A 5488-nucleotide genomic window follows, 5' to 3' on the forward strand; every position below is an offset into this window, starting at 1 on the left:
ATTTAGTTCTGGAGTTGTATCAACACTGTCTGAATCAGAGTCATCAAAAGAAACTTCGCCCAGTTCTGGAGTAGGTGAAGAAGTCGCAGGAGACGATACATGTAATACAGTCTCAAACGGGAATTGATTTTCACAAATCACCACATCACGTGAGGTAAAGACGTTTTGTTTTTCCAGATCCGGAAGCAACCATCCCTTCTTCCCTGAAGGATATCCGAGGAACACACACCGGCGACTCCTAGTAGCAAATTTATCTCCTCGATGGTGTATATTATGAGCATAGGCTAAGCACCCGAAGACTTGAAGATTTTTGAAGGAAGGCACACATCCATATAATTTTTCAAACGGAGTTTTACCATTAAGTAACCGAGATGGAGTACGGTTCATAATATATACTGCTGTTTTCACGCATTCACTCTAGTATTCAATGGGAAGATGAGCTTGGAATCGCAGTGCGCGAGCAATATTAATAATGTGACGATGTTTCCATTCTACTCTTCCATTCTGTTGTGGTGTGTGTACACACGATGTTTCATGAGAGATTCCACCTTCCGAGGAACGCCTACCTTCAATCATTCTTCTCTTGTAAAAATCGTGAAACACATAGGAATTCAGTTCCATTGTCACTTCGAATTGTCTTGATTTTCTTTGAACACTGTGTATGAACCAGGGCCAAAAATTCTTTTATATGTTGTGAGACAACAGTTTATCTTGCAGAATATACACCCATACTGCTCGAGAGTGATCATCAACTATATTTAAGAAATAGCGAGTTCCACATAAGGCCGTTGTCCGGTAAGGCACCAATAAATCACAATGAATCAAATCAACAATTCCATTAGAATAACTTGAGCTGTTTGGAAAACACTGACGAGTTTGTTTAGCTCTAAAACAAACATCACAATTTTTAAATGAATCTTGAGTACAACTAACTCCATGAAGTAATCCAACAATATGAGAAGATGGATGACCTAAACGGTGATGCCACAAAACAGAGTCTTCACCTACACTGGTATGTAGCGACATCACTATCTCTGCACCACACAGTCGGTAAAGGCCCTCTCTCTCTCTTTCACCCATCCCAATCAGCGTCATCGTAATGTGGTCCTGTAACAACAAAAACTTATCAGTAATCTGTCCGACCAAGCCATTGACTGTAACTAATTGACCAAACAAAATCAAATTAGTGTCAAATCCATCAACAAGGTAAACATTATTATGAAGAATAAGGCGTGAGGTCAAGCAAACTGTTCCCTGCTGTGAAGCAAGAACATTCGGACTCGTTGGTAATTTGACTGATACTGGGAAAATAGACTGAATGTCTTCTAGACAATCGACATGTCCGGTCATATGGTGAGTAGCACCCGTGTCTAATACCCATTCGGAACATCCAATCTTAGCACTTAGTGTCTCGGTCTTGGGTTTTGTTCCCACCATCTTTTGAATGATCTTCCATTCTTCATCTGAGATACCAGTGAGACTTTGTCGATCGGCATCTGTAAGAGTCATTGGTGATGCAACAGCTGCAGCATTAGCTCCCACTATCTGTGTGGTATTTGCTCTCGGCACAGCTCCACGACCACGACCTGAGGATCCATACCCCTCTGGATATCCAATCACTTTATAGCAGGAACTCGCCTCATGTCCCATTCGAACACACACTGAACACTTTCGAGTTGGATCACGGTTATTAGGATGCATTCGATTGTTTCCACTTGGATGACCAGTCTGCTCCTTGTTGTACGGTGAAGCTGCAAGCTATGAAGCAAAAATCATGACCTGAGTTTCTTGAGCTACAGTGGAGAGTATGGTTTCATTCTGGACAACGGTTTGATACACGCTATCGAGAGCATGCAACTGTGTGATGGCACAGATCTGAGACCGGATTACTCCATGTGCTGAGTCGTTTAAACGTGATAGAAAGTCATGAACCCGCAGAATCTCTCTTGCTTCATGGGCTGTATTAAGATCGCACTCAAACTTGCCACAACTGCATTGTTTTGAATTCATGCACTCCCTGATCCCATCCCAAATCTTCGTCAATCTTCCACAGTAGTCATCAACGGAAGCTCCATTCTGTTTACAAGTAGCCAGCGAGTTGCGAAGCTACTGTAGACGAGCTCCACTCTTCACCGAAAACCTCTTCTTGATTATATCCCATAGTTCCTCTGCCACCTCTCTAGTCGAGATTGATGACCGTAGTTTAGGCTCAATGGTTTGTTTAATCCAGCCCACCAACAGGTGATTGTTAGCTACCCAATCTTCTAGATTCTACAAAACTGCTTCTGGTTTCGGTATACTCCCATCAATAAATCCAAATTTCTTGTGCGAGCTCAGAGCCATACGCAATTTAATTGCCCACTCGTTATAGTTCGTACCGTTAAGCAACGGGGATGAAATCACAGCACCCGGGTTATCACCGGATGTTAAATCGTAGGGCGAGACTGTACGTCTTTTATATTCCTTGGTTGTGGTTGAAGGATCCATCGTACACGAACCAATATGAATTCAACAAGATGCTCTGTTTTTGCGAGCTTTTTGTTTCTCAAGCAGCTCTGTTTTCCGTTTTAGAAACAGAGGCGGCTCTGTAGAAGAAATATAAACTTCAAGCAATCGAAAAATAATGGATCACAGCTCTGATACCATGACAAATTATGAATTGCGGAATATTAACTTGTATTTCCATGATCACGATTACAAAGTATATATACATCTTTCAAGATATTTTCCTAAACCTAATACAATAATGTTAAGTCGGTAGAATAGGAAATATAGATATATCGAATATATGGAAATCATATCTTATCTCAATACTATGCCACAGAGCTTTGGATGATGGAACACTCATTTCATTTGCAGAAGACATGATGTTCTTCACCAAAGCAACATCAAACAATTTTCAAAGCTTTAAGACAATCCTGAACAAATATGAAAAAGCCTTAAGGTCCATGTATCAATAAAGGAAAGTCTGAGATCACATTTTCTAACAAGACGCCAGTGGGCTTAAAGAGATTAATTAAGCACGCATCAGTAAAGGAAATAGATTAAACATGCTTAATAGTTAATACCCTAGCCCTTGAAAATGGAGAGAGAGTATAGTGGACTGTATGAACATTTCGGCAGAAGAAAAAATGATATGTTGACAGCTGTTGTTGAATAATCCATCAAACGTCCATAACTTTTTTTTTTTTAAACGTCCATAACTTGGTCTTTGAAGTTTATAAATTCGATCTCTTCTAAGAAATGTTTAGCATATTATTACGAGTTATTTGGTGGATTCATTGTCTTCTTGTCAGCCTTTTGCAAGGGCTACATGTTGGTTAGGTTTAAGTTAAACCGTTTAACACGGCTGGCTAGCTCCTAAAAAGGTTATAGAGAGAGCGGATCTTGCTTGCTAGCATAATGATGTCTTCCGTATAGCCTCGATCGAGTGTACCCTTTTAACTCGTCCAGCATCCTCTTTGAATTGTTGATGACAATTTGTGTAATCTCAAGGAGAATCTTTTGTAGACCACTTTCTGGCGGGAACCCCACGTCTGACATCATAACTGTTTGACGCCTACTGAATTGCGATATATATACACACACTTCAATTTCAAAGAAGCGAAACAATTTTTTTAAGGTATTTCTCTTATATTTTCTTATTTGTGGCCCCTCCTGACACTCCCTTCACAAAACTTATTGTATATAAATGAAATTCATGTTTTCGAATCACAACAAGGCACTATATTATAAATAAGTACTTAAAGACACGTGATCCTACGCAAATGCGTGGACACAAAATATACCGTATATATACGTTTATATACACAAGCTAATATAAAGGTAACTACCATCAGATACCTAAAGTACTACTTTCTTCTATGGCTAGTCTACTGCAGATGTGTTCACCTCTTATACATAGTAATGTCATTGTGAAGACTATCCAACGTCCTCAGTCATTCACATGCACCATACTAGCTAAAACGACACCGAGTGATGAGTCTCCAGTTGTTCCTCGTCGTTCCGCAAAGTATCAGCCTTCTCTTTGGGACCATCACAATCTCCTCTCGGTCGAGAATAAATATACGGTACATAAGTATTCCCTATATATAATAAAGATCTAGAAAGCTGTCGAATATGTTCATAACTATGTTTTTTTTTAATTAAAAATGTTCATAACTATGTTCATGTACAATGTCCACTGGTTTCAGAATCATAAAAGTGTGCGCGAGAGAGATTTATTGAAAGAAAATGTGAGAAAGATGCTCAATGATGAGAGTACAACTCACACCGAGCAATTGAAGCTCATTGACGATTTACAAAAAACTAGGAGTTTCTTACCATTTTGAACGGGAAATTGACAATATATTAAACAATTTCTTATCAAAAAGATAGAAGAAACTTCACCTGAGTATACAATGGAAAAAGATCTATATGCCACAGCTCTGGAATTCCGACTACTCAGACAACATGGTTTCAATGTTTCAGAAGGTAAATATTTCGTTTCCATTCCTTTCGTTTTTATAGAGGTTTCAAGGTTATTTTATCAATTTAGAAAAAAAATTGATGTAAAGTTTAAAATTCAATAATATATGGGTTTTAATTACCATTCGTAAATATATATATATATATATATATATATATATATATATATTATATATATATATATATATATATAGGCCGTAACTGGTAATTAATATGAAACTAATGGAACAAAAATAAATAGAATAATAGGAATGAAAATACAATAAAAATAGAATGAAATTCATTTCATTCACTCATGAACAAATTTATTATGGAATAGTTTTATTTGTATTTTTTATATATCTATTTTGGAGTTAGTGAACTGAACATTTCATGTCATTCATAGCAAATGGTAAAAAAAAAATCTGTGAGATCAATGGAATCAAACTATTTTACATCATTCCATTGCAAAATACTTTTATCCAGTTGCACGTCCATACATATATGTGTGTGTGCGTGCGCGCGTTAATCTATATTTCCGGTAAGATCAGGGACAAAGAAATACTATATATAATGTGTAAATCCTTGTTTCGTCAACAAAAGTATTTTTCAATCTAAAACTTGACGTGATTTTATTTTTATTGAAGTTGTAGATGATTTCAATTAGTTGGAAGAGTTTAAAAAAATTTTTATTAAACCACTTTAGAATATCACCTAAAATCATGAGATTTAAGTTTTATTTTTTTAAACTAAAAAGCTCCACCTAAACACTCAAAGATCACTTGAAAACTTAAAACTCTACAACTTACAATATTTTCAATAACAAAGATTTTAGAGTATTTTATGAAATGTCAAATTGAATAATGGTGGATTTTAAATGAATTCTTAAAATTCATGATTAAAATAACAGTGAATTTATCATTTTAAATAAAATCAACTAAAATTCTCAATTGAATCACTAGAGTTAGAGTTAGTATATCTTAATGAAATTGTTTATTACAGATGTATTTAATGTTTTCATGGAGAACTTTGGGAGGTTTGA

The 5488-nt window shown here is 36.4% G+C and overlaps 1 long non-coding RNA gene across 1 annotated transcript; it reads left to right on the forward strand.

Annotated features, from left to right (window-relative positions):
- Window positions 1–3738: 3738 nt before the first annotated feature.
- On the forward strand, window positions 3739–5488 carry LOC130506464 (uncharacterized). Its single transcript, XR_008942032.1, has 3 exons — window positions 3739–4070; window positions 4194–4473; window positions 5449–5488. It is a non-coding gene; the product is annotated as an uncharacterized LOC130506464 (long non-coding RNA).

The sequence above is a fragment of the Raphanus sativus genome, unplaced genomic scaffold (assembly GCF_000801105.2).
Source record: "Raphanus sativus cultivar WK10039 unplaced genomic scaffold, ASM80110v3 Scaffold3267, whole genome shotgun sequence".
Lineage (NCBI taxonomy): Eukaryota > Viridiplantae > Streptophyta > Magnoliopsida > Brassicales > Brassicaceae > Raphanus > Raphanus sativus.